Source organism: Mus pahari, chromosome 7, assembly GCF_900095145.1.
Source record: "Mus pahari chromosome 7, PAHARI_EIJ_v1.1, whole genome shotgun sequence".
Lineage (NCBI taxonomy): Eukaryota > Metazoa > Chordata > Mammalia > Rodentia > Muridae > Mus > Mus pahari.
Window position 1 is genome coordinate 44,625,177 of NC_034596.1, and position 26,386 is coordinate 44,651,562.

The window sequence follows — 26,386 nt, forward strand, 5'->3', positions numbered from 1 at the left end:
TTATCACAGTGAAAATTTCCATCTTATCAAAAAGTAATCTACAGAGTAATTGCAATTCCCATCAAAATTCTAACACAACTCTTTACAGACCTTGAAAGAACAATGGTAAACTTTGTTTGGAAAAAACAAAAACCCAGGATAGCTAAAACTATTCTGAACAATAAAAGAACTTTTAGACATATCTCAAGCTGTGCTACAGAGCATTAGTAACAAAAACTGCATGGTACTGGTATTGAAACATACAAGTTGATCAATGGATTTAAATCAAAGACTCTTGTCTTTATTACAGTAGGCTTCAAGAATGCACATCCCAATAGACTACATTGGAAGAGATACAGACAGTGTTAAGGGAAAGACTAACAAAATCACAATTGCTCTAGAGTACTTTAATGAGCCAAAGCTAAAACACTTATAGAAAAGATACTTATAGAGTCATAAATGCAGTTTATAATTGGAAAATGGTGTCTGTGCATGCTTTCAGGGTATAGTAGGATAGTGTTTCATACCTATGCAATGTATAATGCTCAAATCAAAATAATCAGTACTCAAATCTCTTCAGATATTACTAATTTTTAGGAATTGGAAACTTCATTGTTCCTTTACATGCTCTTCAATTTGGTGTGCTTTTGAAAACCAACTGCAGTAGCCTTGGTTAGGCTTCCCCATCATCTGGTCAAAAGGCCACTCCTCAAGATGATGAGTTGATCCTCTGTCATACCAAAGAGATAAGAGTAATAATTATCTCAATGTATTTTTTGGTTCTCAGAGTTCATGTTCTCTGTGTAGTTGTTTACAGAGCACTAGCCACATGTAAATGTGCCAGCTTTTCTCAATGATTTTTCCTTTTCATCTCCCTCTACTTTAAGCATGCTTTTCCTAACACTTTAAACCTTTCCTGGGGCTTTGCCACCGTCATGTTTCTGCCCATCTGTTACATGGTTGACCTTCATGTTTGACTAACTGAAAAGGGATACCTTCCTCTTCCCCCTTTTCAATTTTTCCTAGAAACTCCTAATATTTATAGTGTTGCTGGTCTTGATTTTTCTATTAAACTCTAAAAATTGGTACTCAGACTTTTCCTTGAATTCATCCTTAAATTCTTCATCAACCTAATTATTAACACAAAGATAGAGCCCCACCTTCCCCCTTAACATTTTCTTCTTTCTACCTATATTCTGATATGAATTATCTAATTTTGCTTCTTCTCTCTCCCTGAAACTTGCAGTCTCTAGTGGTTGCTATTTCATAATCTTCTATGAGATCAAGTGAATGAGGACATGTTATTTGTCTGACTCATTACATGTAAGGGTCATCTTTCATTTTATCTACAGATACTGTTCTTAATTATTTGTCAAATAATATTATGTTAGATAGATATGCCTCAGTCTCTTATTATTCATCATGGAAGTACAGGTATTTCTTTGCTGCCATGATTTCTCTTCCTTTGGCTGTATACCTGGCAATGAGTATATCTCATGTGGTAAATTTGCAAGAAGGTTTTAAGCACCTTGCATATTGTTTTAATTACTTGCTCTACTAAATCCTATTTTTACTACCAATGTATAAGAATCCCTGTTTCTCCAGGGCCAGTGAGGATTTGGTAATTTTTGTGCTTTTTATAGCAGCTATCTTAACTTGGGTAAGATGGTATTTTCTTGACCATTTCATTCTCTGAGTTGTTTTCACTGTAGAGGAGTTTTAATTCAGCAACATGGTACTTATCCTGTCTAGAATACAGATACACCATTAATCCTGGGAGACAGAGGCAAATAGATCTCATAATTCAAGGCCAGACTGATACAGAAAATGTTCCAGGTACAGAAATGCTTAGGTCCTGGCTTGGTTGTACATGCATTTAATCCCAGCAATCAGGAGTCAGTTGGGAGGCAGTTCAGGGAACTTGAGCTGCTGACAACTCAGTTGGTGGCAGTTCCGTTTTTGAGTCCAACAGCAGTTTTTAGCAGAAAAGTTTATATACATGTTACAGGGAGAACAAATTAGACACAAGTGAAGACAGAATGAGGAGCCAGAAGATTACAACAGATTGCTAGAATTACTTTGAGGGTAAGCAGAACAATTCATTCAGAATCTGAGAGAAGCAAGTTTGAACCAGTCAGCTTAGAGGGGTATTTGAGTCAGAACAGCGGAGTTGAACTACACAGCCAGAATTCAGAAAGAGCTATAGTGGGCTTATTCATCAGTAAGCCTCCACAAAGACAGCTACAGTAAGCAAATCAAAGTTACATTTATATTTCACAATAAATTTTCTCTACATGCTTTTTGGAGACTTGAATTATCAAGGGTATTTTAACCTTAATTTACTTTCATGTGTTATAAAATAATGAGACAAATTCTTTCTGTGTGTGACTCTATTATTAATTATCATTTGCAGTCTTATTCTGAGACAAAATTATATAAATGTTGATTTGTAGCAAGGTAATATTTATTGTTTTTGAATTATTTCCTGAAACTAAAACTAGATAGATAAAATTGGAAATTGGGGATTCTGTTTTAATTCTATTTTTGAGAAAAATATTTGAGATCTAGTTTACCCATATTTGATTACTCTATTGATCACACTCATTCCACTAGTAGTTTTTTATATATAATCTTTCTTGATTTCACATATGTTTAAGAAATCCTCTTTTTAGGTATGGTACATATTTCATTTCTAGTTTTCAAAGGCCAAAAAATGTGCTCTTAATCATTCTGCACCACGCTCTTTGAAAATAGACAATGGATGACTTTTTTTTCCTGTCTGAATGCTGGAATATTTATATTACCTGATGCTGCTTAGGTTTTATCTGTTTCTATCTGACAAGAAATAGTTTGGGTTGGCTCTAAATAGAATGGGCCAATAACTGAGATAAGCATCAGATAATGTGGGAGCGCTTAAGACACTTTTAAGATATGATAACTTATGTCAAGGCACGAAGAGTGCCTAACTCAGCAACCTTTGAACTACAAAGTATTAGTTTTGGAAGATTAATCTTAATAGATTCTTGAATCGGTGTATGCCCTTCCCTCACCGGCTAAGACAGCAAGGTGCTTCTCTCTATTCTATTTATATTCTCTGAAGGTTGACTTTAGAAATGTATGTGTACTTTGAATTTGGAGAGCTGTCAGATGATTTTGAAGACTAGAAAGGAGATTAGATTTTGAGATTGAGTTTTCTATCCCACAGAGAGAGTTTACATTTGAGCAAGAAGTCAGTTTTATATATAAAATGAAAGGAATTTTCTGTTTCCATTTAAAATTTGTAAGAAGCCAAACAACCAAGAAATATATTAGCTAAGCAATAGAATAATTGCTAAGCAGAAAAAAAAAGTTATTTAAAGTATTTAAATATACTGTAACATATGGTGTGCTCCTAAATTACTGTGAATGTGCATTTTAATACATTTGATATTCAAGGGTTCATATTTTCATGAAAGTTATGAGGTTCAGCTTGTATGTTTTATGCATGAACACTTGCAGTGGCAAGCAAACTGATTTATTGGAAAGGATGCATTTTCCGTGAGCACCTGAGCATTTGGGTGATCTATGCATTTGGTGCAGCACTAACTTAACTAGATGGGGACCGGTTAGATATTTTGGGAAGTTGGGTTATTAGCATAATGTGGGTTCTTCTGAAGCAAGGGGGAGTGCAGGTGATCTCAATGCAATCAAGGTCATGAAACAGCAGCTGATGTTCACAGCAGCTAACACTCTTTCTGATTTAGGCCACCTTGATGGAAGGATTATTTTTTTTTCTTCAAAGTATGTGCAACCATGCTAAGCCCATCACCAGATTATATAAAGAAAGTGATCATTATACCAGCAAATATACATTTGGAAAGCTTCTCATGTGACTGTTTGTAATTTCACAGATATGCAATTAAGACAGCAAATAAGCCAGTTTGATGAAAAGGCAAATTCACTGTCACAGTATGAAGTCAATCTTCTTAGTTCATGATGATTCTTCCTTAGCAATGATCCTAAATGAGAGTGGAGAAGTTGCACACTCTTTTTAAAAGATGAAGTGACAAGATAAGATGGCTTCAGCAAGATTTATAGGAAACTTACATTCAGGCATTTTTTTTTTTAGTTAATAAATAAACCTAATTAGAACTCAAACACAAGAAATTATGACATTTTCAAGTTGGTGGCTGTTAAAACTGGATAGGTTTGCTATATATTCCAGAAGCCACTCAGGCTTACTTTAAGAAGTCTGTGAAGCACAGATCAGTCAGTCAAACCGGAATGACACTTATCTATAAGGCATTTGAGAAGACTAAAGTTTGAAAGTTATCACATTATGGGCTCATATGAATACTGAGGTTCAACACAGACATAGTATTTGATGGAGGTTTCCCTGGAGAAACAATCAAGTTTATAAATATTTAATTTGAAGAAATCACATCTATAGGATATTCTTTAACTTGCTGTTTTTAATGGAAGATTTAATGTGTAAGCCTGTACAAGGTTTTAGGCCCACATCAATTCTTTTTGCCTTTCCTCATGGTGTGCCTTCTGTAAGCTGTTTTCTGTAAGCTGTTTTAATTTTTTTCTGGACATTCCTTCATAGCATCAATAGTGCTCTTTATATGAGCAAAGTTGAATGGAATCTTGCTTGTTTTCCCTGCTGTTGCAACAACTCTGTGGGACTGTCAAGGAGAAAATAAATATTTGTTACGTCTGGTAACCAAAAAAGTATGTGTGACTCAGCAACACATGGAGAGCAGATGTGTTGAGTGAGAGCCCACTCCTGTGCAAGTGCTCTGTCACTGTGGAAGTTATAAATGGAGAAGAAGCTGAAGCAAGTAAGCTGCATCTCTGATTCTACTCAATTGCATTTTAACTACAAATACTAACACATGGGCTTTTGATGTAAGAAGGATTTTCTTTGTTATAGGAGGATGAGTGGTTGGTACAAGGATAAGATAATCTGGATAACTGGAAAGCAATCTTCTACCTGTAAGCCCTCCCTAGAAGAGAGACATACACAAGCACACATGTCAGTATCAAAAATGCGATCCTTTGGATGTTGAGAACCATGTGGGGTCTAATGATACGTGTAATGTTTGATGAAATGTTGAGTTTGCCTGATTATCTGAATGTTTGGGGATTTTCCATTTTAGTCTTTTGGCATTTTTCATATGAGAGAATGGTGAAATTTAGTGGATAAAGTAAATAATTTAAAAACCATCTCTACTTGATAGGGATCTACTCCAGCAGGCAAACGGCTCCAATCCTTTCCCAGACCATAGTGCTGATAGGTTTCAGGGTTAGCTTAAAGAAATTTAATTCGAGTTAACAACTCCAAGAATTCAAAGGCTTTCTAAGTAATCATTGTTTAGACAAAGTATGATTATGTCGGTATTGTCAAGAAATACTTTACAGCCGGGCGGTGGTGGCGCACGCCTTTAATCCCAGCACTCAGGAGGCAGAGTCAGGTGGATTTCTGAGTTCAAGGCCAGCCTGGTCTACAAAGTGAGTTCCAGGATAACCAGGGCTATGCAGAGAAACCCTGTCTCAAAAACAACAACAACAACAAAAAGTAAGAAATACTTTACATTTAATTTTACAAAAAAAGATTTTCAAATTCTATTTATATTCACATGCTAGTTTGAAAGGGTTCTATAACACTTGTAAAAGGCATAGGAAAATATTTGCTCCTATGTATTACAACTTGTTGAATAATTATACTATACTACACACACACACACACACACACACACACACACACACACATATATATATATCTTCTTAGAAGTGAGACAAGAATTTATGAGTTGTTGACAAAAGTTTGCCAGTTCAGCATCTCTCCAAAGCCCCATTAAGGAACTGAATTCTTCATTATTTCTAGAAAAATACTACCACACCATCTAGAACATACGCTCTGTCTGTATTGGTCAGATTGCTTTTACAATTGTATGACGGTTAGCTACTGTCAGAATAGGACTTAGGAACCTTCCAAAGCCTACTCCAGAATGATCTTTCCCCCAAGCTAACCCTTCTCACTTTTTTCTTTAGTCATACTTATAACCTGCCATTAAAACTGTTGAAAATTAAAGATATTTAGAATAATGATTTGTTGTGTATCACTTGGTGTTGCTTTATTTTGAAAAAAAAGAAAGAAAGAAAGAAAGAAAGAAAGAAAGAAAGAAAGAAAGAAAGAAAGAAAGAAAGAAAAGGATAGGGCTCAGCATGTGGGGGCTCTAGATTTAATCTCATGTAATAAAAAAGGGGTGTTAGCCAAATGAAATACCTGTATAGCTATCCTCTGATGAGACAAATTTATCATAACATTATTTTAGCTGTATTTCAAGGGGATAAATGTTACCGGGCCTTGCTGGAATACACATGTGTGCCTTCCACGTCTAACACATGTGTGCCTTCCACGTCTAACACATGTGTGCCTTCCACGTCTAACACCGAGCAGTAACTGAGGCACTTTGCTGTCTGTCCCACAGTGAAAAGTTGACTCCATATGGACTCATTTAGAAAATGCTGATCCACTCTCATAGACTTTAAGGATGAATGTCAGCAAGGAGTCAGAATTGATTAGAGAGGAATTCTTTGCAGTTTTCTTTCTCCTCATGCTTTTATCTTTCGACAAAACTGCTTACTCACTAAAAATTACTAGCACTTTGACCTCGCACTTCAGAATGCCTTACTGATAGACATGGAGGGACAGATAATTTGCAGAATGACCTAACTGCACTGTAAGGAAATCTAGCCACCAGTGTTTGTCAACAGTAGACATCCAAGTCATTATCTTAGCAAGAGGAATTCTGGTCCTCAAAACATTGGGTGATAATATTTTATGACCTATTATTTAAATGCAATAAATTTTAAGCCAACAAACCCAATAAACTATGGTCAATAATCATTTCATTTTTATTTGGTTCAGAAAAATCAAATAAAAACAAATACTTTCTATAAAATTAACATTTTATATACTCTACTGGTTTTCAGCTCTTTTCTAATACTTGAGTAAACTTTAATCTTCCTACTTTATTCCTTTTACTATGTTCTTTTTATTTATATTAGGCATAAAACTGCACAAAATGGCTATGTCTTTGTAACCCTTTACTAACATAAACATCCTATTTCCTTATTATTTGGAAGAAGAAAGACCCTTTAACTGATAAATATACTATTGCTATAATATAATCATCATCATAAAATTAACTTAATATTACTCGTTATTAATATGTCTGATCTAGGGAATGAAGAAATGGCACATTGATTAAAACCATTTGTTGTTAGTGTAGAGGACCTGGGTTTGGTTTCTCGCATTCAGCAGTTCATAACTATCTGTAACTCCAGCTCCAGAGGAGGCTTTTCTGGCATCCAAGGGTACCAGTCACATCTATGATGCACATGCATAATGTAGTCAAAAACCTCATATGCGTCTGTTTTAAATTATTATCTTTAATCATTTTACTTTTATTTTATTTTATTTTTGCAGTAGAGTCATTATCCACCTCATTCTGCCATCCAGCTGTTCCTCATCCCATTCCTTATCCCCCATCTACAAGAGGATGTCTGCACTCCCATATATCCTCCACTTCCTGCCAGGCCCCCCCATTCCCTGGGGCCTAAAGTATCTCAAGAATTAGGTGTATCTTTTCAAATTGAGGTCAGACCAAGCAGTCCTCTGCTGTACATGTGTTGGGGGCCTGAGACCAGCTAGTGTATGCTGCCTGGTTGGTGGCTCAGTGTCTGAGAGATCACCAAGAGTTTCTGGTTTGTTAAGACTGCCGGTCTTCCTATGGGATCACCCTTCTCCTCAACTTCTTCTAGCCTTTCCCTAATTCAAACACAGGGGTCCCAGAATTCAGATCATTGGTTGGGTGTAAGTATCTGCTTCTGTCTTAGTCAGCGGCTGTTTGGACCTCTCTGAGGGCAGCCATGCTAGGTTCCTGACTGTAATCATACCATAGCATCAGTAATAGTGTCAGACCTTGGAGTCTCCCCTTGGGAATGGTTTAGCTATAATTTTAATGGCTTTCCACCTTTCATAATCAATATTTCTCTCCTTTCAACTTCATTTTGGCTCAGTTAGTTATGTTTTTAGGCTGCATGTATCATAAGTCTTGCTAGAGAGTTTCATGTGCTATCTGATACCCCGAGAATCTGGGATGCAAACTGCGCATCTTCACAAGTTTCCTGTCTGTAATCTGTCTCATCCCAAACTAAGCCTTGCCCACATTAAAAATTCTGTAACTGTCATCATCTTAGAAATGCTGTGACATTCACGGATCAATAAAATCTTTTCCCTGAGAGGTTGCAGAAAATATGAAAATAGCTTACTAAATACAAATGGCTTCTTTCAAAGGTTCAAAGACCGAGTAAGAGGTGGGTATGAGTTTGGTTTGTTGGATGAGAGAGAACAGGGTGCCACTGAAAAAGATGGAGATAAAAGCAAGGATAGGGTGAAGGAGGTAGGGGCGGGGAGGACTGGGAGTTGGATATGAGATGCCAGCAAGGAGCCTTCATCCTGGAGATTACTTTTCCTGTAGGAATATATGTAAGAGGATGAAGAAATAAGGGATGGTTGAATGCAGGGGCTCCTCAGTTGTCATCACGTATCTGAGATTTACTAGCCATGCGGATGTGTAATGAGGTGCTTTGTATGCACTATGCATGAGACAGAAAATCAGCTCACCAAATGACTTCTTTTTCGATAATGACTTACAGTCAGGGGGCAGGGCAGTTTTGTGAATTTGAGGGAACATAAGGATGCTGGAAGAAGCACTGTGTATTCAGGGAACCAAACAGAAAATTAGCGGAGAGATGGAGAGAGAAAAAAAAAGAGAGGGTGGGATTTTGAAGTATGTGCCCTCAATGTCACCCTAGAGCAAAGAAGGGAAAGGAAGACTTGTATTATAAAGTCCGTGACATCAGAAGGATGAGCAAAGCCATTTTCCAGTTATAGTTCAAAAAATCATTAAAGTCTGATGCTTAATAGGTATGTGTAACGAGGAATGGAAGCAGAATGTCAAGGTCCTTTAAAAGAGCTTGAGGATTACAAAACAAATCAAAGGTCTGGCAGCTTCTCAGACACTTGCCGGCTGGAGAATTCACAGAGCAACAAGGCACATGGTGTTCCTCCCTTGTCTTTTCTTTGAATAAAGCCAAATTTGCATAGGAAAGATATTGTGTGTATGCAGCAATGCTGCCAGATGGGACCTTTACATTTTTACCTATTTTTTTTTTAAAAAAAATAAATGAAGATATTTTATCTTTCTATGGATTTTAATTATATATATATATATATATATATATATATATATATATATATATATATATAAAATCCAAAATAAAAATATCAAAAAATGTAAGAGACATAAATTCTCTAAGATTGTACCCAAGAGATAAAGCTTTTACCTTACAATTTTGCCATATATATTATAAAGCATATGATGTCTCCTTGTGTCTTCCTAACTGGAGATGCATTTTGCATATTCAGAATGAAGGAAGATGTTGAAAAGCTGGTAACTGAAGGAAAACTGGCTTTAGTTTTTAAGATGGTATATAGAGGAATAAATGTACCTTCCAATCATCTGGTGAGGGGAAATGATTTTAATTTGAGTGACATTTCTAAAATGTGTAAGCTTGGAATTTAGAGCGCCATAAGTGATACTTTTATTCATTACAACGAAAACTAAGACATTATTGTTGCATCCTGCTTAAAGCAATAATGTAAATTGCAAATGAAAATACAGTTCTTATTTTAGGCAAAAATAGATGCACTTAGCTTTTAAAAGTGGCATGTTTTGCCTTTTAACTTAACCGGAGATTGCATTTTCAGAATAAACCTTTTACATGATCTAAAAACTGAGAAAATTTTAACTTTTGCAGAGTTAAGAAGATAGACATTCAAGAATAGATGCTATCTTGTGAAGATTGTTTTTGTTGTTTAGATGTCACTGGGGACAGTTGCTCAAGTGCCTAGCACATTGTGATTTGACTTTTCTGGTTTCCTTTTCTGGGTTCATGCCTCAAGGGTTATCAAATAATGGAACCGTATTTACTATTTTCCTGTATCAGCATATTTAATTTGGCTGTGATAAAATACACAGACATAAAGCAACTGAAAGAAGAAAGGATTTATTTTAATCTGCAATTCCAGATGAATAGAATCTATAATAGATGAATTATTACATGTTGATGTGAACAAGAATGTTGCTAATCCCATTTTCGTTCCCTCACAAGAAGCAGAGATAACAAGAATGGGCACAGGTATAATCCTTGGAAGCCTGTAGTAAGTGATATACTACCTTCATGCATCAGCAGAGACACTATCACCTGAAAAGGAAACACTATTTAGGCATCTAGTGAACAAATACACTAGTATGCTGTACATTAATAATTCATCGCTACTGATTAAATTAAAAGCTGATTAGAGAAAACGTATAACTTTTATATTCTACAAATAGCTCCATGGGTGGGCATACTCTTATAGTTGGAATGTCTTGATTTAACTAATTGACTGGTACCTTAAAGTCCCCATGTCATACAGCCATTCTAGTTCTCCCACAAATACCCATAATAAAACAGTATGGTCTGTTTGCTTTACTCATGTTTGAATATCACCTTTAGCTGACTAATGTAAAGATCTGCCACAGTTACTATTTTATTCCATTTTTAAAATTTCTCCCTTTCAAGTTACTTTCTTACTCCAAATCATTAATGGTGCAAATCTATACTTTTCTTTACGAGGCTTGCAGCCTCTCACAGCTTCAGCACATATCTGAATGTGTAGACATTGCATTGCATGAATAAACTGCACAGAGGTAAGCATTTCTTCAGAGAAAATATGAGTCAGCCAGCAATCCAGCTACCCAGTAAACCTGATCCCACTTCTACTCTTATTCAAAGAGCAAAGTAAACATGTAGTCACATGGTACCTAGGTTCACAGTAGTGGGTCTGTACAGTAGATTTGTTTTCTTTTTACATGTGAACTGTTTTTGTCTCCAAAGGGAAAAGTTCAGAGACACATGAGTAGCTTAAATTTTGTTGATTTGCTAGTTCATCTTTGTCATATGGAGAATTCCTTGAACTACGTGAATGTTCCAGCCTTCCGTGTGATGAATTATTTGTTGTCTTTACAATGCATAGGGAGCTTCAACAGTGCTTAAACTGGGGCATCACTATTGACAAGATTTGCTCTTGCTCAAGCAGGGACATGGTCTATTAGTACAACATCATGAGGAGGGGTATATTATACCTAGTGTGGTAAAAGTACCATCGATGATATTTCAACTGACTTCATAGTGCTCTTGAAAATTTCTGGAAAGAAGGTTATAGATTTTTTTTTTGTCCCAACAAAAGTTTTAATGATAAAAATATTGTATGTTCTTTATGGTTGTGAAATATTGAGATGAATGAAAATTTACTCATGAGTGATTGCAAAACCTTTTAAATTACAATTTTTTTTCTTTTTGGCATTAAAAGAGATATTGAAACCTATGCTTGGTGGACCAGTATTTTTCTTCTGTGTAGGCAGAAGCCAGAAAGTGACATACAAGGATTGATGTGCTGTTCCCAGTTCCTCCCAGTTTTTAGACTCATCTCATCTGGAAATTCTTGGCAAAATCACTAAATATTTGTTCTTCCAAGTTTTCTCCAATTATAAGTAATTTGTTTTTCCTTTGAATTCTCTAAGGAGTTTACTTCTTTCATTTTAAATACATTTCCTTTAAATTTACACGTGAATTAAAAATATTTTTATGCATAAAGGGATGTTTGGAAGTATGTGTTCAAAAGTGCATTGAAATGATTAATCCTAACTAACAGTACCTCCCTATTACCCTGTCTTTTTTTTTTAAGTAAGAAGGTCAATTTTTAATTCTCTTTTCATTTTTAAAGCATATAACATAGTGTTATTTACTAGAATTGCCACATGCAATCGATCAGTTGAATTCATTCCTTTTATTTGTATTATTGAAATCACTTAGCAACATCTGTCTCATTTCTGTTTTCACATCCTCTCAGCCCTTGGTGACAATCATTATTCTCCATATTTCCATTCATCTCTATGTGTAAGTCCATGCAGCTTTTGTTTGTCTCTGTCCCATTGATTAAAATAAAATAAAATAAAATAAAATAAAAAGTCCATTCTACCAAAGGCAATCTACAAATTCAATGGAATCCTCATCAAAATCCCAACACAATTCTTCAAAGACATGGAAAAAGCAATTCTCAAATTCATCTGGAAAGTCAAAAAACTGAAATAGCAAAAACAATTCTTAACAATGAAGGAATGGCAGGGGGAATCATCATTCCTGACCTCAAGCTCTACTACAGAGCAATAGTGATAAAAACTGCACGGTATTGGCCCAAAGACAGAGAGGTTGATCAAGGGAATAGAACAAAAGATTCAGAAATAAAACCACACACTTACACACACTTGATCTTTGACAAAGAAGCCAAAAATATACAATGGGGGAAAAAGCATCTTGAATATATGGTGCTGGTTTAACTGGCTATCTGTATGTAGAAAAATGAAAATAGACCCATATTTATCACCTTGCACAAAGCTCAAGTCCAAGTGGATCAAGGACATCAATTTAAACTCAGATACACTGAATCTAATGGAAGAGGAAGTGGGAAAGAGCCTTGACTTCATTGGCACAGGGGATATTTTCTAAACAGAACTCCAGTGGCTCACACTTTAATACCAAGAATTGATAAATGGTACCTCATGAAACTGGAAAGCTTCTGTAAGGCAAAAGACATAGTCAATAAGACAAATCAGCAACCTACAGATTGGGAAAAATATCTTCACTAACCCCATATCCAATAGAGGGCTAATATCCAAAATATATAAAGAACTCAAGACGCTAACCATCGAAAAACCCAAACAAATCAATAAAAAAAAAAAAAAAATGAGATACAGAACTAAACCTAGAACTCGCAACAGAGGAATCTTGAATGGCTGAGAAGCACCTAAAGAAATGTTCAAAGTCCTTAGTGATCAGAGAAATGCAAAGAAAAAAAAAAACACAGAGATTCTACCTTACACCAACCAGAATGATTAAGATCAAAACCTCAGGTGACAACACATGTTGCTGAGGATGTGGAGAAAGAGGAACATTCCACCATTGCTAGTGGGATTGCAAACTGGCACAACTACTCTAGGAATAAATTTGGAGGTTCCTCAGAAAATTGTAAATAGATGTACCTGAAGACTCAGCAATACAACTCTTGGGAATATGCCCAATAGATGCCCCACCATGCCACAGGGGCACATGTTCCACTATGTTCATAGCGGCCTTATTGGTGATAGCCAGAAGCTGGAAACAACACAGATGTCCCATGACAGAAGAATGGATATAGAAAGTGTCATTTTTTACACAATACAATACTACTCAGCTATTAAGAATGAGGACATCCTGAGTTTTACAGACAAATGGATAGAACTTGAAAATATCATCCTGAGTGAGGTAACTCAGACCCAAAAGTACATGCATGGTATATTCTCACTAATGCATAGAAATTAGCCAAAAAAATACAGAATACCCAAGATAGAGTTCACAGAACTCAATAAGGCCAATAAGCAGAAAGGCCCAAGTGAGGACCCCTCAGTCCCACTTGGGAGAGAGAAGAAAGCAACCAAAATGGGGAGAGGGAGGGAGGGAACTGGGTAGGACAGAGGACTGGGGATGGAGGAGGGAAACATGATCTGGTATTGGGTGGGGGAAACAGAATGAAGCACTGAGGGCTAACAGAAAGAATAGAAACAGGCAACCTAGGGAGGTGGGAGTTTAGAGGGATGCTTCAGAATGTAGCAAAGACCTGGGAGATGAGAGATTTTCAAAACTCAAAGGAATGGACCCTAGTTGAAATTCCCTACAGTGGGGAGAGGGAACTTACAGAGCCCACCTCCAGCAAAAAGACAGGGCATCAAGTGAGGGATGCAGTAGCTATCGCACAGTCGAAACTCATAATTGTCCTGTTTGAAAGAACTGCAGGGATGGAAATGGAGAAGAGCCTGAGGAAAAGAAGGTCCAGTGACAGGCCCAAAGTGGGATCCAGCTCAAGAGGAGGCCCCAAGGCCTGATACTACTACTGAAGCTATAGAGTGCTCACACAGGGGCCTATCATGACTGCCCTCTGAAAATCCCAACAAACATCTAAAAAATTCAGATGCAGATATTTGCACCCAACCAATGAACAGAATCTGCTGACCCCTGTGGTTTAATTAGGGAAAAGTTGGAAGAAGCTGAGGAGGAGGGTGACCCTGTAGGAGGGCCTGCAGTCTCAATCAACCTGGATACCTGAGATCTCTCAGACACTGAGCCACCAACCAGGCAGCATACACCAGCTGATATGAGGCTCCTAACACATATACAGCAGATAACTGCCTCCTCTCTGTTCATGGAGAGAAGATGCACCTAACCTTCAAGAGACTACAGGCCCCAGGGTGTTCAGAGGTTTTGTGGAGTGGAGGTGGGGTGAGGACATCCTCATGGAGACAGGGGTTTGGGGAGAAGGTATAGGATGTGGAACGGTTGGAGGGTGAACCAGAAGAAGAAAATCTGGAGTGTAAGAAAAAAGTAATAACAAAAAAAAAATAGCACCATACTTATTGGATTCTATATTGGATCATATTCTCTTCTACTGATGTATTTTCTAACTTCCTAAAATATTTGATTTACCTAGGGTAAGAGTTCAATGTATAATATAATAATATTTTAAAATTTCTGTATTAACTGAAGGAACAACAGTAATTATAGACAGACTACATTGTTTGAATGCATTATTTTACAGTTTCTTTTGATGGACTGATTTTTTTCCTTCTGTACTTAGAAGAAATAACATGTGTGAGGTAATAATTAACAAGAAATTATGATGTATGCTTATTATCATTACTTGGTATCCATTTAAAGGTATAGTGTTTTATAACATTTAACAAATTATATAATATAATGCAAAATATATTTCAGCATCATTAGGGGAAATGAAGGCAACTATTTCAGAATTTCAGGAAGATTTCATCAAAGTTTAAAATATCCTTCAGAATTATTTTATAGCTTTCAAGGATGAAAATGACACTAACAAAAGAAAAGAGTTTAAGTCTCTCTCTATATATTTTTTATAGATACAAGGATCTCTTAATGAGGACTACGAACTTATAAAACAAAAGTAGAAAACCATATGAACACATATGAACACAAGTGCATGTGTACCCACCAACACACTTAAAAAGTAAAAACAGCAAAATGACTCTCTACACACTAGAAAGTCTGACAAATTGGAACTAAAATTCCAAAAAAGGTGTGAGAAAAAAAAATTGTGTCAGAAGCACTCAGAACATGAACGATTCAAAATCCCGAAGCATTGAGCAATAGTGTAAATCCACCTGTTCAAGTTAACTTTGCATACATTGGATTCGATACTTGAATAAGAAAAATGAGCAGGGGAAAGATTTTCTTATGCTGATAGTTTCAGAAGTTTCACTCAGTGGCCAAATGGCTTTCTGCTTGGCCTGTGGTAAGGTAGAATGTGGACAGAATAGGAACTTTGAGATGATGGTACAGGAAGCAGGAGGGTAGAAGCAGAGACAAATACACAATCCAAGTAAAAATACTTGTTCCAAAGTTATGTTCTGATAATTAAATGCACAAAAAAGGAAAAAAATTCAAGGAACCAAACTCTTGTTCTTTTTAAGCTCTGATCTGGAGCCTTTTACATCTGAGTAATCTCTTCGTCCCTGTAGGAGAAGACCACTACAAAACCCCACAACAGGTTCAAATGCAGACAGTAGGTGATCATTTGGCATACCACATCTACATTGCAACCCTACACCTAAGACTTAGAACTTCAGAAAGAGTGTAAGAAGCAGAAGACATGAATACCTGCTGCCATGTATCTTTAAGATGTGACAGGAATGCTGTAACCATGGAATTTTTATTAGATGTTTTCTTTATTTACATTTTGAATGTTATCCCCTTTCCTGGATTCCCCTCTGAAAATGCCTTATCCTATTCCCCCTCCCCCTGCTCACCAACCCACCCACTTCTGCTTCCCTGTCCTGGCATTTCCCTACACTGAGGGATGGAGCCTTTTCAGGACCAAGGGCCTCCTCTCCCATTGATGTCCAACAAAGCCATCCTCTGCTACATATGCAGCTGGAGCCATGAGTCCCTCCATGTGTACTCTTTGGTTGGTGAGGACATGGCCACCTTAACGTAATGGAGTAAATCTCACAAGGCCCCACACCAAAATGAAAAGCTATAAGAAAACAACGGCTACAGAGAGAGGAAGAATTTGTTCTCTCTAGGCATGAGCCCTGCAATGAATGTTAAGCCAAAATGGTCAACCCCAAGCATATTTACATCAGAGAAGAGCTAAATTGACTCAGTAGAGAGTGCTTTCTATGTTTCTCTGTGCGTGCGTGTGTGAGTGGGCGTATGTGTGTGTGTGAGAGAGAGATAAGAATAATTATAAGTGAAGAGGGCACAAACTTGAGACAGAGTATGAAAAAATATGGGGAACAGAAGATGTGCAAATGATTAAAATTAATTTCTGGTTTATGAAATTATCAAAAAATTAAAAATTAAGTTTAAAAAGACCTTCAGCAAAGAATGACACATTGCTGTCAAAGTAATCATACCCAGGATTCCCGGATAAAAGTAATTCCTGTAGAAAAAAAATCCTAAATGATAGATCTGTAAAATAACTACCACCCAACATTTCTATACCTAAATTAAAATTTTAATTGCTTAAAATAAACATTGAGATAAACAAAATAAGACAATTTAAAGCCAGTTCTCTAATAAAAAAAATAGCTAGTAGTGGAGAGAGAGTAATCTCAAACAGAAACAGAGGAGCACTGGAAGGATGGAATAACACAACATACATTCAAGAATACATCCATAAAATTTACAATAACTGTAGTACTTTCTGCTTTATATTATTTAATTAGCCATAATGAAGTCTATAGTACTAAATAGGTGAGAAAAAGTAGTGTAATTCAGCATTCTACACTTCTGGGTAGTATAAAAAATAAGAATAAAAATTTTATTAGTTTTATAACTATTAATACTAATGAATAAAATATAAAAAAGAAATCAAGTTGTTTCATAGTTTAGAAAAGTAAATAAAAATATTGTATCCAAAGGAAGTTCACAGTAAAAAAAAAAAAAGAAATGCAAAGCCTTTTTATATAAAATTGGCCTAGTCGGCCATCATTGGGAAGAGAGACCCCTTGGTCTTGCAAACTTTATATTACCCAGCACAGGGGAATACCAGGGCCAAGAAGTAGGAGTGGGTGGGTAGGGGAGCAGGGGCAGTGGGAGGGTATAGGGAACTTTTGGGATAGCATTTGAAATGTAAATAAAGAAAATATCTTAAAAAAATTATAGGAAAGTATAGGTAAACTAAACTAGCATTTATTTCTATAAATTTGCTAAATTTTAGGTAGAGATTATTTTGATGGGATTAAAGAGTATAACTATATAATCCTTATAAAATAAATATCTTGAAAATAAAGATGTAACAAGGTAAATCAATGGAAATGAGTTATATATCAGGCAATTTCTCAAAAGAAATAGTTGAGTCCATATTTACTAATGTCCAATAAAACCGTGATGATCCAATACTATCTAGACCTAAGTGGAGAACCTAAGAAAGCAAAGGAATGAATCTAGCAAGCTCTGGGACTATCAGCATTCAAGACATGATTTCAGAATACCCTGTGCAGCAACATAGAAAGTTGAGTGAGCACATATTGTCTCATATTAGGAAATGCTAAACCACCATTCTTATAACACTGACAAAATCAGCATTCTGAAAATGATGACACAACACATATATGTGCATATGCATAAAACTACGTTAGGAAACATGTAGTTTTCCATGTACACATGAAACATTTACCACAATTGTCCATTTGCTACAGAAAATCCTAACAAACACGAAAAGGCTGAGATGACACAAATTATGGGATAAGACCATGTGTGATATTAAACTAGAATAAATAGCAGTTACAAAAACTCCCTAGGAAGCATGTGATAGACTTGCAAATTATTCATAAATCAAAGATGAATTTAGAGCCCCAAATATAAACTATTTGAACTGAATATGAATGATGAAATGCCATATAAAAACTCGTAAGAGGTAGATAAAATGGAGACGAAAGGTAAATTTATAGCCTTGGAGCTAGAAAAGCAATCTCATTCCAAATTCAAAGGAAATGAAAGCAGTAACATAATAAATGTGAGAGAATAATTAGAAAATCAACTATAAAGTAAAGGTAATTAACAAAGTTTAAGCTAGCCCTTTAAAAAGTTGAATTAAGTTGGTATATTTTAATGAGCCTTAAGTTAAAACAAGGAATAAAAAGCCATAATTACCAATATTAATAATTAAGTATTTAAATTAGGGTTTAATTGTCACCGAAATGCATAAAATATTGCCAATAACTATATACTAATAAGGCTGATAGTTTCTTATAGGAGAAGCATTATACAAACAAAAATTTGATATCTCTGAAATAATTTTATCTCTGGTTAAATATCTTCCCTGATTCCAAGAAGTATATGTATTTCTTCAGTTATTTCAGTAAAGACAGTACCCATCTGCCACAAATGCCTTCAGTGATCAGAATAGGATCCCGACCATAAAAATTTAATTTTAATTTGTTACAAAGAGCTAGACATAGTGACTTATATCTGGAAACTCAGCACTTAAGGGACTAAAGTAGGAGAACCAGAAGTTCCTGATCATACTGAGGTACATGGCAATTCAAAGCCAATGCATTCTACAAGAAGCACACCAAATCAACCAATCAATCAATCAATCCATCAATAAGTCAATCAGTCAATCACTAATTAACCAATACTACCAAGACTATGAGAAAGATGTGTGAGGTGGAGTTATGAGGACATTTTCTTAGGAATCTGGCATTGAAAACTATTTGGAAAGTGCATCATTTTGCATAAAAATTTCTTATCTATAATCCAAACTCATCTGTAAGTAGGTTTGTGTGTCTCAAGTTTAAATCAATCTAAACAAACTGCAGACTGTTCAACTACTGCAGCTACAAAGAGAAAGGGGAGTAATGCGGCATTTCCCACAATGTGAAAACATCAAATGCTTAGAAACATGATTAATGAAAATATCATATATATCTCAAACCTACCTAAGTGGTTAAGAACACATACTGCCATTTCATGGGACCTGAGTTTGCTTTCTAGTCCTGTTGTTGGGTTGCTCACACCACCTATAACTCCAGCTCCAGGGGATCCTGAATTCACATATGTGAAATGATGCACATACAAACATAAATTTTTAAACAGGAGAGGGTTGTAAAACATTGATGTGTTATAACACATTGCTTTAAAGATTTTAATCATATATAATTTAATATAGATTCATTATAAATAGCCAACTTTTACGATGAAATCCCATGTATTAGGAAGGAATAAATTGCAAAATATTGTAAGTAAAACTAATTATAAACATTTATATAAGAGCAGAAAAAACACCAGTGTAGTGGTAGAAAAGAATGGTATTTATGAAAAGAACATTTAAGATATACTTTTCATTAGTTCTTTGAGAATTTCATACGACCTATTTTCATCACAAGCACTTTTTTCCAAGATCCAACTCTCTCTCTCTCTCTCTCTCTCTCTCTCTCTCTCTCTCTCTCTCTCTCTCTCTCTCTCTCTCTCTCTCTCTCTCTCTCTCTCTCTCTCTCAATTTTGATCTTGCACTCTCATCCCTGTCTCTCTGTCTCTCATCGCTGTCTCTATCTCAGTTTCTCATTTTTGTGATTTCTCTTCTACTTTCTCTGTAGTTTTCTTTTTTTCTTTTTTTAATCTACTATGTCTAATTCATGTTACAGACATGTTGTGGGATTTGGATTCTTCAGTGGAGCATTGCCAGCCTAGCAGGTATCACACCATTAAAGAAATAGTGGCATTTCCTCTCCCAGAATTGTGCAAATACCAATAATGACTCAGTTAGGGGGACTTTACACCTACCTTCTGTGCTACATGCTGGGGCGTTGTCTGGCTTGAGCTTATACATACCATGTATATACTGTCAAAATCACTTTGAGTTAATATGTACAACTGCCTCATAATGTCTGGAAAACACTATATCCTTGTAGTCACCCACCCCCTCTGGTATTTCCAATCTTTCCATTCCCTCTTCCATGAAGACCACCTGGAATTGTATGTGGGCTGTAATTGTGATATAGATATCTCATTTAGAGTTGAGCATGCCACAGTCTCTTACTCTGATCATGTTGATTAATTAGTAGTAGGTTTCTGCGCTATTCTCTAATGAGGGTTGAGAGATGCTCTGATCTAACTGTATATCAAGACTATGCCAATTTAGTATTAGTATTCCCTAGGGTCTATGATCTGTCTATCTACAGATAGTGGAACAAAGTACAAGTTTCATTGCAATGACTTGGCCTTAAGTTCAATTTAAAAAGTGTTTGGTTACTTTTAGAATACCGATGGTATTACAAAGGTAGGCATATTTTGCCAGGAGAGTTATGATTGATGACTACTTTTCTACTTTTAATATGCATATTGCCTTCCAGCAGTAGGAAATCCAACAGGTAAAGGAAATGCTTTGTAGTAAGATTTTTTTTTTCTTTAAAAACACAGAAATGTTATGTGAATACATTTTTGTTTTAATTCCAGGTGTGGGATACAGGGCTGCTTCAGATAATCTACCTCAGTTAACTATGATTTATCTCATGTTCTGGCAGAGGTGTAATTTTGCCAGCTGAAGATAGTTTACATTTGGGATTCTAAGAGAAGCAGAGTCTCCTCCTCCTCCTCCTCCTCCTCCTCCTCCTCCTCCTCCTCTTTCTCCAAATCCCCTTCCTCCTCCTCCTCCTCCTCCTCCTCCAACTCCAACTCCTCCTCCTTTTTCTTGTCTTCCACTTCCTTCCTTTCTTTCTCCTCCTCCCTCTGCTGCTGTTGCTGTTGTTGCTGCTGTTGTTACTGTTGCGGTTGCTGGTTGGTTGTGGTTGGCTGCTGTTTGTTACATAGAAGAAATTGGACTTGCTCCCAAGGAACTTGAATCCCCTAATCAGCAGGAAGTAGCCAAACAATATTGACACCCTCCTTCCCATGCACTTTTCTTTCTCTGTTAACTAATGTTGGTTAGTTAGAAAGGCTGTAGAAAAGGAATCCAATAATGTAGCCAAAAGTCAAGCTACAATGTTTAGACTGATGAAGATATCAGAAGATGGACTTTACATGCTATTGAATTGGCAGAATTAATATTGACCAAATAGCCACTGTAGCAAAGCCAATTTACATTTTAAATAAATGCCCTATCAAAATTACAAAGTAATAATCAAAGAATAGAAAGAAAAATATGAAAATTCAGGTGCAAATGCAATCGCATGTGTGCACACACACAGAGACACACACCAAAATCAGGATAGCCCAAACAGTCCTAAGCTATAAAAGAACTACTTCAGATATAGTCATAAACTCAGCACATACATAGTATTGAATTAAAAAAGAGGACATTTAGTAAATGAATAGAATTGACAACTTGGATTTAACTCCATGTACCTGTGATCACCTAATTTCTGACAAGCAGCCCAAATACATACTTGAGAAAAGACAGTTCTAGTCCCAGGCTTCTCTCTCTCTCTCTCTCTCTCTCTCTCTCTCTCTCTCTCTGCATGCGTGTGTGTGTGTGTGTGTGTGTGTGTGTGTGTGTGTGTGTGTGTGTGTGTTCAGGTGTTCGGGGGTATCTGCATGTGTTCGGGGGTATCTGCATGTATCTGTCACTTCTAACAATATAGGCTAATTTTGTCCATAATTGAAAAAATTTTAAAATATAATTCTGTATTCATTTGACACTGTCTTAGTTTGCTCAGTATTAAGTATGTGAGTTTCACCCATGTGGCTATAAGGTAGCCTGAATGTGTCAAATTTGATATTGTTTTATTATCTGTTCTTGTATTTCTAGGATGGTCTCATTTCATTTATCATATGCTTTTACTGCCCCTTTACATTCCAATGCATTTCCTAAGAATGTTTTCATATAAGTGCACAATGCAGTGTACGTGCAATCCTTGTATTCTCCCCTTCTCATCCTTACACTCTTCTCCTATCCTGCTAATGGACCCTTTGTTTTCTTAGACAGATTCACTTTTAATTTCATGCGATGGACTACATACATAATTTATACATTTATATAAAATCTAGGTTCATTATATTATATTATGTGATATTTGTCTTTAATTTAGTTTGCCTAATATGAAAATCTCTGCTTATTCACATTTTTCTGAAAACAACATAATTTCATTTTTCTTTATGGCTGAGTAAAATTTCCTTGTGTATATCAACTACATTTTCCTTATTGATTCATTGTTGACAGACAGCTAATTTGACTCCACAACTGAGTCAATGTTACTATTGCTATAATAAATACAGTGCCCATTGCACAAATAACTTGTTTCTTTAGTCTTGGAAATATGTGTTTTAAGAAGAGGAAATTAATGAACTTGTGGTGTTAGAAAACAGGTATATGAAGTTGTCCCCTTAACAAAGGGAAATCAAATAGGTGACTGGAGAAAAAACTGTCAGAACACTGGAGGTACTAAAGACACTTATTGACAGGGGACAAACATGGGACATGATTTTCCCTATTAGACAGTTTTTTTTTTTTAATGACAATTACGTGCTTCAAAATCTGGCATAGACTAATATAATTTCCTAGATACCTACAGATCCTTCTATGCTGTATTTACTTGTATTATTTTCTAGAAGTGTGGATCTTTTGGAAAAGTTACCTATACTTCTCTACTATTTTTTTCTAAGATTTTTCTTACTATTTTAATCTCTGTTATAACTTTATCTTTGTTTGATATTCATAGTTATTTGTCGTTACTTGTGGGTTTCTACAGTGATTTATGCAAAGTGTTCCAGATGAGTTAACCAAACTGTTACTATGTTATACATTTTATGTCTGAGTGTTTGAGGAATGCACATTTCTACAATTTGACTTTGAACTCACAATCCTGAGTCTAAGAAAATAAAAAGGAATGGTTAGAGCCGTGCCAATCAGAGAACAACCTTCACCTAGATGTTAAAAACAAATATATTTTGGAAAAAACCTGAATTATTATCATTCTAGTGTCTTTAAATTATTGCATAATGTACTTTTCTCACCAGGCCTGCTTTTAGGACAATTGGTTTTTGTAGATCAATTACATCTCTCTGTTTGGGGATATCATCTTTCATGGAATTACTAAGGAGTACTGGGGGACACTCTAACCATACATTTAAAACTTTTATGCAATATCTCCTAATATCGCATTGGTCTAAGCAAATGGCAGCAGAATTCAGCATCAATGAGATAAAGAAGTAGGGCTTGATTATTGTTGGTATAGCAGCTTTAATTGCATTAATAGTTAGTACCACTGCTTCTGCAATGCTTTGATGCTAGTTAAGACAGCTACTTTGTTAATCATTTAGGAATGAATGTTACTAATATTCTGAGTATTCAAGAGGATTTAGATAATCATTTGGAACAACAGATTGATGCTCTTTATGATACTATTCAAATTATAAGAGAGGAGGTTCAGAGTTTAAGAGTAAGAAGCCATCTCAAGTGCCATGCTAAAAACCAATGGACTTTTGTTACTTCTAAAATTTACAATGATAGACACTATACTTGGAAAAAAGCTCAAAGACACTTGCAGGGTATATGACATAATTCTAACACCTCTCTCGATGAATTAACTTTGCATACTGAGATTATGAATTTAAAGAATGCTGAGCTTTGATGCTGCTGATATTGTTGGTAAAATTATCCATGGCCTGAGGTCAGTATTTCCATCTTTGTCAAGCTTCAAGAATGGTATATATAGAGCTTGAGCATGCTAGCCCTTTTTGTCCTGGGAATACTTTTATTACTGCCCATCATTTTAAAGCTTGCCTTTAACAACATCAACATGTTGGTGACCAAAGTACATAACTTGAAACTAAACATGGACCCTTAGACAGAGTTATTAATGTAACAGGCTGGCAGCCAAGGACAGATAAGATTCTGTACAGAGACTTACCTACCTAAAACAGAAGTGGATTGCTTTTGATAATGAATATTCCATAATGTGTAAAGAAGGCATTCTTGTCAGAATGACCTAAGACAGGTGAAGTCTTATTTATGATATAAAAAAAATGAGAGATGTGAAGAGCATTTGGGGCTGCTTTGCAGGAGTCTGACATTGGGCCAGGGCAAGGAAGTGGTCTTCAGGCAGGAATTTGACATTGGGCCATGACAAGGAAGTAAGATCAGGCAGGAATCTAATTTTGGGCTAGAACAGGGAAGTAAGTTTAGGCAGGAATCTAATTTAGGCTATAACAAAGAAGTAGGCTTCAGGCATGAATATGACTTTGAGCTAGGACAGGGAAATAGGTTCTGATATCCTGATAAGTCCTTAGGACCAGTGATTACAGGACTTTGTTTATTGACTTGCTTGTTCCTTTACTATTTGTGTTTACTATATTGCTTGTTCCCCAACCTAGAACTGACCTTATTACTTGCATGTAATTAAAATGATATAAATGTGAATTGGTTAAAAAACAAATCTACCTCAAACTCAGAACTGGCTGATGTTGTGAAAAAAAAAAAAAAAAAAAAACAGTAAACCATAACTTTACAGGAGAGTAGAGATCTAGAGAGAAGAGATATTGAGAGAAGAAGAAAATATAATTACTGTAATCTCTAAAATGGAATCTATTGCCTATCAAATACAGTCATAAAGAACTTAGTAAAAAATACCATCATATACATGCTACAATCACTGAGCTATGCTTTATCAAACCCATTTACCAATTAAAGTCAGTACAAGTTAAGTGTGGAGAGGGAGGGCATGATGGGAGAGAACAGTGAATAACTGGTGAGTTGACCAAAATGAGGAAATGACTGCATATGGGATGGAAAAAAGCCACCAATGGCATTTCCTATCACTAGACACTAAATGCTGCAATATTGGCCTCCCGGAGAAGATATTTCCATTTGTTTCAATAATGTAATACTTCAATAGTCACATAAATGATTTAGATTAATTATCCACTGTCTGATGAGTTTAAGAGACTTCAGTTTTGCTATGCAAACCAGCCCAAAGCTGGGAAGGTAATGGATCCTAGAGTAGAACCTATTACTTTTGTTTTCTAAATAGTCTGACTATTAAATGTTTTTTTGAATATGTATGTTCAATCACATAAGTAAGTGTTACTTTCAGACTTTTTTAGAAAGTTTCTTTTGCAGTGGGTGTCAATAAATGCAGAGATGTCTAACTGGTTAAAATTCTGAGAATAAGTAATTGTTACTTGATTGGCCCTAACTGGGACTTCTGTATCAATCCTTCTACCCAAAAGAATGAAAAAGAATATGTAAGTTGGAGTATGGTTAGGAATATTAAAAAATGCAGTTTTCTGCACCTAATATAGTGATTTCTCTTGTGAACACAGCAGCTGTCATTATCCACATTTGAACTGCACAATGTTAAGCCAGTTCTAGCATGAATGGGGAAAGGGAATAGTTGAGAAGTCACTGGCAGCTGACTGCTGCAGGGTAAGGAATAATCAACTTACTTCAGGGATGTAGTGCCTATTAGGCTGCCATGTTCTAGTAGACAGCCCCATACTCATGCACATATGAACAGTATTAATTAGAGCCTGGGTGCTTTGGCAGAAAATAACAAACAAGAAGTAGACACACATGGAATGACCCATGGCTCTAGCTGCACATGTAGCAGAGGATGACTGTGTCAGACATCGATGGGAGGAGAGGCTCTTGATCCTGTGAAGACTGGATGCCCCAGTGTCCAGGAATGCCAGGAGGAGGGAATAGGAGTGGGTGAGTGGGTGGGGGAACACTCTCATAGAAGCAGAGGGAGGGGAAGTGGGAGAGGGGGATTTCAAGGGGAAACCAGGAAAGGGGATAACATTTGAAATGTAAATAAAAAATATATTAAATAAAAAAAAACAACAAACTTAATGGCTTAATAATTTTCTTCACAATAATAATCTATTCATATACTCTTTATGTGATGGGTATATTTAAATTAAATAATCTTGTTGTGCTTTTTTAAAAAGAATGTGACAGGGGTGCATGTTGGAGAGGTATGTCTATTGGGAGTGTAAAGGGAGTGTCAGAGCATGTTCCAGATACGATGTATATATGTATGAGATGTTCAAGAATAGCTAAATGGCCGGGCGGTGGTGGCTAAACTACCAGGTAGTGGTGGCGCACGCCTTAATTCCTAGCACTTGGGAGCCAGAGGCAGGCAGATTTTTGCGTTCATGGCCATCCTGGTTTACACAAAGCGAGTTCCAGGACAGCCAGGGCTACACAGAGAAACCCTGTCTCAAAAAAAAAAAAAAAAAAAAAAAA